This window comes from Talpa occidentalis, unplaced genomic scaffold, assembly GCF_014898055.3.
Source record: "Talpa occidentalis isolate TD23 unplaced genomic scaffold, MPIMG_talOcc4v2.1 talOcc4.13, whole genome shotgun sequence".
Classification (NCBI taxonomy): Eukaryota; Metazoa; Chordata; class Mammalia; order Eulipotyphla; family Talpidae; genus Talpa; species Talpa occidentalis.
Genome location: NW_023601322.1, coordinates 17342105 through 17354496, shown reverse-complemented (window position 1 = coordinate 17354496; position 12392 = coordinate 17342105). Strand labels below are relative to the sequence as shown.

The following is a 12392-nucleotide window of genomic DNA, read 5'->3' as shown; positions in this document are numbered from 1 at the left end:
CTCAATGAGACCCTCCCCCGGCACACCGGGCCGGGCTCGCAACGTGGGATTCCCGGGCAGGGCGCGCACCCCTCCACCCACGGGGCAGCCTCGCGAGTTAAACACCCGCGGATCTGGTGGCCCGGGGCCGGCGGGAAGGGAAGGGGGCGCGGCCCCTGTCAGCTTCTTCCCAGGAAAACCGCTACGACGCTCTGCCCGGAGCCAGCTCTGCGGTCTGAGTCCTGTGCCCACCAGGTCCTCGGACCCCGGCGACGGGCCAGGGGCTTCGCCCCTCCTCCCCCGCGCTCTCCCGCGAGGCTCGGGTGTTTTCCGCCGCGGGGCGCCAGCTCCTCGGACGACCACACCCTCCGCGCAGCGCCCGCCCGCCGCGGGGCCGCGTCCTCCGCCGGGGCCGGACCCAGCCGGGCGCCCGGCCGCGGCCGCCGCGGGCCCCGGTAGCGCCTGCGCAGAGCGCCCCCGGCGCACGGGCGGGAGGCGGGGCCGCGGGCGAGCGGCGAGCTGCGTGCCGGGGGTGTGTGCGGGGGCGGGGTGGGGGGGGTGTTTGGGGGCGGAAAAGGGCCAAACCCTGAAATTACCCGGATGTGGTCTCGCGCGCGCATGCTCAGTGGCCTCCCGACAAGTTGGCAGCAACAACACGGCCCTGGTCGTCGCCGCCGCTGCGGTAACGGAGCGGCTCGGGCGGCGGAGCCCGCGCGCCCCCGGCGCCCCCCCCCCCCGCCCGTCGCCTCCGCGGCCGCCCGGGGGGCGGGAGCCGGCGAGGGGAGCCGGGCGCCCCGCGAGAGAGGCCCCGCGGCGGGGCGACCCGGAGCTCGAGGCGCCGGCCCGCGCGGGAGCGGCGCGCGAGGAGGGGCGGCCGGGCCCGGGCGCCGCGGGCCGGTCGGAGGAGCGCCCCGGCCCCGGGGGGCGCGGCCCGGCGCCCCGGCAGCCGCGGCGGGAGAGCGGGCTCCCCTCGCCACCGCCCGAGCCCAGGTAACGCGCCATGTCCCTCCCCTTCGGCCCGGGCCGCGCGCCCCGCCCGCGGCTTCCCCGCCCCGGGGCGGGCTCGGCGGGGCGGGCGGGGGCCGGCGGGGCCGCCCGCGGGGAGCGCGGCCGGGACGGGCCCGGCCGGGCCGCGGGGCCCGGCATCCCCCGGCCCGGACGCCCCGCGGGGCGAGTCGGGGGTCCGGGCGGCGTCGGGGCCCCGCGGCCGGCTCCCCTTTGTTGCCCCGGGGAGGCCCCGGCCCGGCCGGGCGCGCGCGGCGCTCGCGTCAAAGTTGTGGCTGCCCCGTCCTCGCGGCTCCTCCCGAGCGGATTTTTGTTTTCTCTTTGTTTCTTCCCGGTCGTGCGTCCCGGCCGCGCCTCTCGCTGGGGTCCGTGGACTCGCAGAGCCCCGCGAGCGCCGGCGGCGGGGGGGACGCGCCCCCCGGACCTGCCGCCCCCCGCCCCGCCCCGCCCGGCGCCGCGCGGGAGCAGGCGAGGGGGTCCCGGCGAGGGGGTCCCGGCGCCCGGGCCGCGAGTGCGGGGGCAACACGGATGCACGGTGGAGGGCGGCGGCTCCATCACATGCCCGGCTGCTGTTAGGATTTCTCAAGCTAGATTTTCGAAGAATGGGTGTGTTTAGTTAACTTGAAGGGTTTCTTTTCGGGTATAGAGACTAAAAAAAAAGGAAAAAAAAAACCCTATTGAAGAATAATGGCTGTTTATGAAAGCCCCACTAGAATTAAAAGCACGAACACACTCCCAATTTATTTATTTTGAAATTCTTCATACCTTTAGTTTTTGCATTGTAGTTTGAGGTGAAACGACTGGTTTTTTTTTTCCTTTTTTTTAAGGAATGGGAAAATCATGGGGCATCATTTTAATTAGTTTGAATTGATTTTCTAAAGGCATGGCGTCTTGGCTGATACTTGTTAACAGTATTTGACTTTTGCCAGAATTGACATCCGTTTAGTCTCAGTAGCAGCTTGATTATTTGGGTGTTTATAAAGCAAGTAGGTTCAGTACTTTTTCCTGGCAGAAACCACTTAGTCTTTCTAACAGAAAATTCAGAAATGCATCCTTCATAAAGCAGTTAGATTTAGAACATTGTATATGAATAATTTTTAGTGCAGATTTCACAAGTTTCATTTGCTTTGTTGTTCTGCGTGTAATTGATGTCAGTTGAAATATAACACAGGAAGTTGTAAAGTGTAACTTCTTTTTGGTCTAAAGACTCATTCTCTGTATTGGAAGGTTCTGATACGGTTAGTACGTGTAATCTCGAGTTGTAAATGGTTGCTGTAATTAATATTTTAAAGTACAATTTCTCATTAATGTTTCTTCCATAACGTCGTGATTTTGTTCCTTTAAGTGTGTTTGTTATAGCTATAATATAGACAGGCCCAAGCATTTCAGATTTGGCGTATCTTTAGGTGAGTGGATTATGTAGGTTTAAGTTGTTGGACTTAAAACTAAAAACTTCTCTAGAAAAAATTGATTTTGTGAGTCTTAATGGAAGTGGCTTTTTATTTGCTTTTCAGGTTTTTGGGTGAGACTGCTTTAAGGAAGTATAGCATGTTAATTTTATTTTTGCAGCAGGAGTGCCTAAGGAGAAATTTCTCTGTCCAAGTAACTTCATTGTAAATCTTGAGCTTAGGGAAAAACTGCGGAATGAAGTTTGTGTTGAGAAAGTCACTTTGAAATTTTTCTGAATGTTTCATATGGGTCATTGACATTTTCTGATGACTGTGCTGCTTGAAGCATTTCTGCTTATATTAGGAAGGAGCAAATCTTATTTCTAAAAAACTATGCTTCCCTGAAACTACATTTTTATTCGGTTATTTCTGTTTGTATTCTTTTTTCTGTATTCTTTAGAATTTTCCCCCCTCAAATTTAAGAGCAAGTATTAGACTAATTTATGCTGCCCAGTCACACTACAGCTCTCCAACTTGGAAACTGTTTTTATCTGATTGAGCCGGTGTTATAGTAACATCATTAGACACTATTCTAATTGAGCTGTGAATTGCTGAGGCCTCTGCTTGAGCAGTTAACCCTCTGTGATCTGCCTCATTCGGTCCATTTAAGATGCGTGTTTGTTGTGTCTGTTTTGCCTATTTTGGTGAGTACATAATCATTTTTCTTACATTATGCTTAAACTTACTTCACTTATACTTGGCTCCCCTCTAGTACATACCTAACTTTTTTTTTCATTTATCATTTCATTTTTAATTTGTCATTCAGTCATTTAAGAGTGGATGGTTCTGGGCCTCCCCGGTGGCGCAGCGGTTGAGCGCTGGGTTGCGAAGCTGCCCGCAGCCTCTGCAGCACCGGTTCCATCCCTGGCTGCTCCCCGGCCACCAGAGGAGGGTCCCGCATGGGCATGGCGCGCAGAGACCTCTCCTGCCGCCCCGCTGCTCCCCTAGGCAGTGTACTTCAGTCCTTCTGCCTGCTCTGCTCCCCGCTCTGGCTCTGGTGAATTCTCTCACCCTCCCCCGCTTCTGACTGTACCCAGTGCTAGTATAAATAAATAAATAAATAAAGAGTGGATGGTTCTTTAAACATATGAACCATTTTAATGGTCATTGTACATACTTTCCTCTTTTTCTAAAAGTTTGTTTAATTATTGTGTAAAAATATTCTTTTGTTTAAGTGATGAGTAAAGGTGACTTCTGAGATGATGCTTAATGTATAAAACTAAGTTCCTGACTAAAACGCTTCATTGATTTCACTGTTTTCTACATTAAATGAGAGTTACGGGAGTTAGATCAACATAACATAGAATTTAGTACAGTTTTGTTAAATTATCAAATTTTGGGCTTTCTGCTCAATAATTGATAAAATTTTAATTTTAATTTTTAAAATGAGAAATTCAGAGCAACTACAAATCTGTCTAGGTATCATTCACTTGAGCCACTTTCAGTGTGATACTGTCTGCATCATTGTATGCCAAAACATATACTTGATAATGAGTCATATTTGTTAGAACTTTTGGATTTTTTTCTCATTATGAAATGTGTAATTTTGGTGATGGGAAATGTGGCTCAATTCCAGTTTCTCAGGAACAAGGTATTTTAAGTTGTGTCATCTTAACACTATTATATGGTGTGATTGGCATCTGGGAAAACATTTTAGCCATGAGAGAGGATAAAACACTAGGGTGGTGCTTACCTGTATAAAACTAAGACGATGGTTAGAATCTAATAATGTAAGTCCTGATTATTTGGTACTGCAAATTATATGATAGGTCAGCTAGATACCTACTAGAGACAGATTATTATTACACCTTACTCAATTTAAAGTTGGTGATAATTGTAAATACTTTTAAGTTCAAGGTCTGTACGTCATTATTTACATTTTAATGAGTTTTTTTGTAATTTGGAAAACATAACTTTCGGGGATCATCTTTTTATTGCCTTTTTGCTACCAAGGTTAAGGGCAATGATTCTCAACTGTGGCTGCACTTTGAAATCTCTCTGGGAGCTTTACAAAATTCCTATGACTGATCCCACCCCCCAGAAACTGGTTTACTTGTTCTGGTTTGTAGCCAGATTGGAGTTCTGAAGTGGTTGAGCTGCTTGGGTCCTCTAATTTATTTTAGAACTCTTTCACTTGTGTCAACTTTGCATTCTTTACTATGGCCTATGCAGGAGCACAATATAATCACCTTACATCTAACTTAACGGGCCCATTGACGCACTCTCCTCCTCGCCCCCTTTCTGTCCTCTTCTCTTTGTTTTAAATTCATTTGAACTATCTGGTAGCACATTTTGGGAAGCTGTATTTCCAGTGCTCTGTTGGTATATTATCACCTTCTAAATAGGAAGTTGACCTTTCAGAGTACTCTACTATGATTACTTTAAGAGACTGACTTTGTTTAGGTGCCAAAATTAGCACCTAAACTTCTGTGGAATTTGGTCTTATGAGGGGTTAATCTGTTTGGACACTATAACGTTTTGTAGCTACTATTATTAACTGGTCCCTTCTTTTATTCCTGAGGGGCTGGTTTCACTGATTTCACTTTTACTGTCAGGTGTTAACTTACACAATGAGATTGTGGCTCACTAAGTCCAACTAGTTAGCAGTTCTCTAGATATTGTGTAGGAGATGCCGTCAGTCTCTCACTTACAACACCTGTAGTATAACAGTTCTCCCATGCTGGTTGAAAAGTAATGGTATCTCTGGGGCCTCCCCTGGTGGCGCAGTAGCTGAGCGCTGGGCTGAGAGGGCCCCCGCAGCCTCTGCAGCGCCGTTCGGCCGCTGGCGAGGGTCCCACCCAAAAAAAAAAAAAAAACAACAAAAACCCAAAATATTCTTTCTTGTCCTCTTGGCCTACACACACACACACTCCACTTCAGAATGGGAAGGGAGAGAGGATGCATGGAAATGATAATAAAAGTACCTCTTGATTTTAAAGACTTCGTATATTTAAGAATTCTTATCCTTATCTCTTCATTTGTTTTAACACAGCATAGGCTTTACTTTGCAATCATTGAGCTGTGGAGTAATTTACTTAAAATCTGTCAAATCCTAATTTGCATGTTTAGAATTCAAACCTTAAGATTTTTTTTTAAAAAAAGACTGCTACTGAATACTTGTCTTTTCAAGTCAAAATGTATTTCTAAATGTCAAACTGAATTAAAGGTATTTATCAGTTATATTCACTGGTGAATTCCAGAGCATTTGATATCAGTAGATGACCAGTCATTGTAATAGTTGAATCATTTGGTAAAAGAATGACCAGAAGTACTATGTAGTTAGTAGGGTAAGATAAGCCAGGAATCATAATGCATAAACACACTAGATCTATCTGTAGCACAGATATCTCCCACTGGAATTAGTTGAATGAAGCATTTTATGTGTATAGATGTTAAAATTAAGCAGCTGGCTAATAGCAAAGAAAACTGATGTAACTTCTACGCAATTAGTTTTTTTAATTAGTTGCATATTTTCATGATATTGCAGTTTGTTTCACTGTCTTCTTGGTAATTTATAAAGGGAAGCATGCAGATGAGGTCAGTACTTTGTAAAATTGCTAACACTTCTGACTTTAGAATGCCTTTTATTTTTTTAAAAAGATTTATTTATTTATTTATTTATACAAGTACTGGGTACAGTCAGAAGCGTGGGAGGGTGAGAGAATTCACCAGAGCCAGAGTGGGGAACAGAACAAGCAGACTGATGAAATACATTGCCGAGGGGAGCAGCGGGTGCGGCAGGAGAGGTCTGTGCGCTATGTGGGACCCTCGCTGGCGGCCGGGGATCGAACCCGCGGGCAGCCTCGCAGCCCAGCGCTCAACCGTTGTGCCACCAGGGGAGGCCCTTTTTTTTTTTCTTTAAAGATTTATTTATTTTTATACAAGAACTGGGGTACTGGGGTACAAGCCAGATGCACGGGAGGGTGAGAGGATTCACTGGAGACAGAGTGGGGAACAGAACAGGCAGACTGAAGAAATACACTGCTGAGGGGAGCAACAGGCGAGACAGGAGAAGTCTGCTTCACCATGTGGGACCCTCACCGGCCGGCTGGGATCGAACCCACGCTGCAGAGGCTGCGGGCAGCTTCACAGTGCGGCGCTCAACTGCCTGAGCCACCAGGGAGGCCCTCGAATGCCTTTTAAAACTAGGGCCTCACTCTTGATATCAGGGGATCCTGATATATCCCCTTTGGAAAGAATTAACTAGAAGACTTGAGAGTTGCCTTCATTTAAAAGGTTTCAAGAAATTAATTTTCAGTTATCAGTTATTAAAATTCACCTTAGTTTTCAATCTTTTAAAACAGCGTTTACCAAACAGATTCCTGGGAGTCCCCAAACCTTTTTCTTTTAGGGGGTTCATAAAGTCAAAATTATTTTTTCTCACTTAAAAAATAATTATTTAAAATTATTGAATATCTGGGCATGTTTACATTTTCCCAATTTTCTTATAACTGGTTCTCTAAACAGTTTGTTTAAGTTTGGATCCAAATAAGGTTCATACAATATGGTTGGTTGATATATCTTAAATCTCAAAGTCATAGTAAAACTCAGACATTATTTGCCCTATAATTGTGTTGACATTTGCACTTTGCAAATATAAATATTTGTTATATATTTTATGTTCATAATTTTTTGCATCTTATATAATAGATATTATGTATTAACTGTTTATAAATACCTATTTACAGAATATAAGGAAATGTGTCAGCATTTGGGAGATCTGTATAACTCATTGAGCCAATATTTTTTGCAAATGACCAGTGTGTCATATTATAAGATCTTTCATGGGTAGGAGAGCCACACAAAATATACAGACCAATGGATTTTTTAAAAACAGAGCCAAAAAGTTTATTGATAATGGTTTCAGATTTCACATTGCAGTTAACCTTTAAAAATTGCCATTTGTTGAGTTTTGGTATTCAATAAAAGATGCATATATACTATTATCTAAGGAGGCTATTGGGCTATTAAAACACTCCTTTTCCAATAACTTACCTGTGTGAGGCACATTTCTTCATATACTTAATCCAGAATAACATATCACAATATATTCAATACAGAAGCAGTGGCCTCCCTGGTGGCGCAAAGGGTTAAGCACTGCACTATGAAGCAATCCACAACCTCTGCAGCACCAGTTCCATCCCTGGCCGGCCAGAGAGAAAAGCACATGGCGAAGCAGACCTATCCTGTCTCGCCCACTGCTCCCCTCAGCAGTGTATTTCAGTCAGTCTGCCTGTTCTGTTCCTCACTTCCTCTCTGGTGAATTCTCTCACCCCCTGCATCTCTGGCATACACTACCCAGCTCTTGTATGCATAAATAAATAAATCTTCAAAAAAAATGAATACAGAAGCAGATATGAGAATCCAGCTGTTTTCTGTTAAACTAGACACTGAAGACATTTGCAGAAATGGAAACAATGTTGTTCTGATACTGACTTTTTATGTTATGAAAAAGTTATTTTTGTAAACAGTTATGTTAATGCAGAATGGGTTTATTATTATTTTAAAAGAATTTAATAAAACAAATATTAAACATTTCTTAGTTTTAATTTATAATATATTCAGTGTCAATAGATTAACATATCCGGATGCTATTTGGAATTCTCAGTATTTAAGAATGTAAGTAGAAGACTTGATGCCAGAGAGTTTAATAGGCTTTTTCAAAATTGCTAGTTATTTGTGTTATTGACTAGATTACGGATTGGTTCCATTGTTTATGTGGTTCATATTGTATCCCTGCTATTTCGGAGAAATTAATTCAATTTTTGTTCAGTTATTATATACAGGGAAACATACAGTGGTCAAACTTAACGTTAAAAGGACAATTCATTGACTTGTTCTGGAAATAGAGCTGACTTCACAGTGCTGTCTCTGGAGTTACAACTTTTGTCATTGCTATTCCAGCTCTTGATTTTGCTTTCCTTCATTAGTTTTAGTCTCAGGTAGCTTAACTAATCTCAGCTTTAAGTCACTCAGAGACCTTTTTTTCCTCTGCAGTTCCAGCAGAAATCCTGGAGCTGTGTCATGGACTTGACTGGGGTTTTTGCTTATCTTTGAAACAACTGGTATGGCTAGTTAGGCTGGCTGCTGTATCACCTCCCCAGATGGAGAGATTCTCATTGCAGAGCCAGAGTGATGTTACAGAGGGGGAAGTACATTCTGGCAGGCAAACACCAGGTGTGAATTAGAGGATTTTGCTGATTTTTCTAACAACCTCTATTCATCCGAACGAACGTTAACTATGTTCTAAATAAGATTACTTAAGGAGAAGCTGGTGTACTAATATGACAGCTACATTTAAGGTGAATTCAGTATTCATCTTTATTGATGAAGTCAGTAATTAATGAATTCAGTATTCATTAACTAAAGTTTATGAATTTCCATGAAATCTTCTCAGGAAAGAGAATCTTAATTAATCAGTGGTTATCTGGTGTTGATAGTTCACAGATGTGCTGTTAGATCCGTGGTCAGCATCAGGTGATAGCTTGTGATTAATATTGCAAGACTGGAGACAAAGACACAATAGAACAAACCTTTGGTGACTTAACCCTGTTACCATGGGATGGTTGGTTCTATTACAGTGATTTCATTTAACACCTATATTAAAGACTTTCACATAGGCCTGACTTCTCTGCTGCACCCTTCAAATGCAAATAAAATTGAATTTGTTACTTAATTACTTTTAAATCTTTTATATATTTTTCAGCATTTAGATAACCTGTGTAGGAAATGTGTCATGTTTTGATTGTCTCTTTTTTTCACTACATGTGTTTAATTGGTTAAAAAGTCCAGTCTGTTTTATCTAGAAATATCTTATGGTTCACTCTCCATTTCTATAATCTAGGCCTTTATCAGTCTCCTAACTAGTTTTCTCTTTCCATCCCAGTGCTTTTCTTCATGCTCTCACTGTAGTGTTCTTTCTAACAAACATTTAATGGTGTTATTTCTTCTCTTCTTTCCTATCATGAACCTGCTCTAGATAAAACATCTGTACTTTTATGCCTTTGCACTCATGCCTTTGCTTTTCCCTGTGATTTTCTTCAACTGGCAATTCTAGTTACATGTGGTAGTCATTAGTGCTATTCACCAATACTCTGATGACTCTTCCCTGGCACATGGCATTATTGCACTTCTGTCTCTTTCCCCCAGCTTGAAATTAAGCATGACCCAGGATTCCTCACCCTCAGAACTATTGACATTTTGCTAGATACTTTTTTTTTTTTTTTGGTGGGACCCTCTCCTGCAGCGGGGGAACGAACCGGTGCTGCAGAGGCTGCGGGCAACCTCGCAGCCCAGCGCTCAACTGCTGCGCAACCAGGGGAGGCCCTGCTAAATAAATTTTTGTTGTGGGGGATTGTCCTGTGCTTTACAGAATATTTGGCAGCAGTCTTGGCCTTTACCCACCAGATACCCAGTGGTGCTCTTTCCACTTCTCCATTCCTATGTGACAATCAAAAATGTCTCTGGATATTGACAAATGTCCCTGGGGGCACAGTTGTCTTAGTTCAGAACAGTGCCATGGCCATATGACTTTGGTCAATCAGAGGAGAGCAGAAGTGATAGTTAGCCTTTAAAGAACAGTGCATGAGTGTCCTGTCGCTTCGCCTTTCTTTTAAGGGTGTATGTGCTACGGAGCCTTTGTTATCATAATCTCTGTGAGGTAACAGTGAAAGTGCTCCCATTTTGTCTATATTGGACATATAATTTAAGCAGGAAATAAGCTGTTTTAAGCTACTGATATCTAGGAGGGTGGTTGTCCCTGCACCGTCACCTAATCTATCCTGACTAATACATTGTGTTAAGATTTAGCTTACCTGTTGACTTTCTATACTTTCTCAGTTGCAGAACCAAGTCACTTATTAATACCTACTTTTTTTCTTTTTTAAATAAAGCGCAAGAGGACAAAGCCATTCTTATTGGCTTTTCAGTAAGTTTAAATCCTTGAAGGTATTTAAAACTTACTGCATCATGTGGATTAAACTTACTGCATCATGTGGATTCTGTGTCCAGTGACACAGAATTTAAAAAAAAACTTATACTAAATAATATATTTGGCTTTTCTAGATCAGTGATTCTCAATGGAGTAAGTACTGCTTTTTATTATTTATTTATTTATAAAGATTTATTTATTTATTTATATAAGCACTGGGTACAGTCAGAAGCACGGGAGGGTGAGAGAATTCACCAGACACAGAGCGGAGAGCAGAAGAGGCAGACTGACGAAATACACTGCTGAGGGGAGCAGCGGGCGCAGGAGTGGTCTGCGCGCCATGTGGGACCCTGGGGATCGAACTGGAGCTGCAGTGGTTGCGGGCAGCTTCGCAACCCAGCACTCACTGCTGCACCATCGGGGAGGCCCAATACTGCTTTTTAAAGGATATTGTGAAATTAGTGGGAAGCTCATTGTTGAATGGGATCCCAAGGGTGCCATCTTGCAAAATGAGGGACTGATGCCATCTTACATCCCACACACCTTCAAATTCACCAGAAATTTATGTAGAAGGAAAACCTGTAATTAGCCCAGAACCTAGTTCTATCGTTATGTATACTCAATTTTTCAGCAGTTAGTTTCTTTTAATTCAGTTTCTTTCTTTTTAAAAAAAATTATTTTTGTGTAGGAGAGCTGGGGTGTAGGCCAGCTGGTGGTGGTGGTGGTGAGAGGATTCACCAGAGACAGAGCTGGGAGCATAGCAGGTAGATTTACTGAAATACACTGCCAAGGGGAGCAGTGGGCCAGACAGGAGAGGTTTGCTGTGCAGATCTGTGGGTTAGGTCCCTGGCTGGGAACTAAGGCCATCGTGGTTATAGCGCTGAGACTTAACCCTTAGGCCACCAGGGAGACCCTTAATCCAGTTTCCTAATTGAAGTTGTCATGTTTGAAATTTTATCATGTGTTCACCATTTTGCCATCATGTTCTTTGAGTTACCAAGCAACACACCTGCCTTGGAAGGTCTGAATTTGTGGTCATCATATTTATGATGATTCTGCATATAAGTGCAAGCATCTAACTACTGTACTTTCTAAATTTGTTGATGTGTCTGAGCACTCTTATTGAAATATACATTTTTTATGTTAATCTTTTGTATTATGTTAATCTTTTTTAATTAGGGCATTAAAACTTTTAAGTTTATAGGTAGGTTGGAACTTTGCTTCAGGATACTTAATATAAATTATTACAAAATAGGATGTGCTCTGATAGCATTGAGAAGCACTTTCTGATTATGTACTACTTGTCTTCCTATCTGGAATACTTGTACATATTTGATACAGTGTTTGTTAAATTAGTCAATTTATGGCTTTTCTGTTGCCTTTATGTACACTGTTGCATTTGGTTACCACAGTAAGTTTGTAAAGTTGGCAAGGCAGATGTTGTTGCCACTTTATAGATGGGAGAATTGGAAGAGACATTAACTTGCCCAGTTACTCTGCTGGAGCTTTAATTAGAACATGATTTTTTTTTCCGTGAGTTTGATGTCTTTGTCTGCTACCATTCCCATACCACTCTTTAAAAAAATTGTAATCTAGGGCCTCCTCTGGTGGCGCAGTGGTTGAGTGCTAGGCTGCGAAGCTGCCTGCAGCCTCTGCAGCGCTGGTTTGATCCCTAGCTGCCAGCAAGGTTCCCACATGGCGCACAGACCTCTCCTGCCGAGCCCGCTGCTCCTGTCAGCAGTGTACTTCGTCAGTCTGCCTGTTCTGTTGCCCACTCTGGCTCTGGTGAATTCTCTCACCCTCCCACTCTTCTGACTGTACCTAGTGCTTGTATAATAAATAAATAAATTGAAAAAAATTGTAATCTAGAACTATTTAGCATAGGAGAACATTTAAATACCCCTGCTGATACTATATTTATATACAAGGAATTTTAAAATTCCTTTTCAGGTATTTGTAGTCATAGGAATAAAACTGACAAGTTATGAGAAAATGGTGCTTTAAAAAAACAAGGGCATTATCATTAGTTT

At 43.5% G+C, this 12392-nt stretch overlaps 1 protein-coding gene across 3 annotated transcripts in view; it reads left to right on the top strand.

Annotated features, from left to right (window-relative positions):
• The first annotated feature begins 596 nt into the window (after nt 1-596).
• Nucleotides 597-12392, top strand: part of SMAD4 (SMAD family member 4) — a 50938-nt gene continuing 39142 nt past the window's right edge. For 2 of the 3 annotated variants that reach the window (XR_005124617.2, XM_037508497.2), the window contains exon 1: nt 597-969. The gene's annotated coding sequence lies outside the window, so the exon portion shown is untranslated. Of the gene's footprint in view, nt 970-1536; nt 1591-12392 lie in introns of those variants that run through there. The other variant, XM_037508498.2, reaches the window with a different exon arrangement.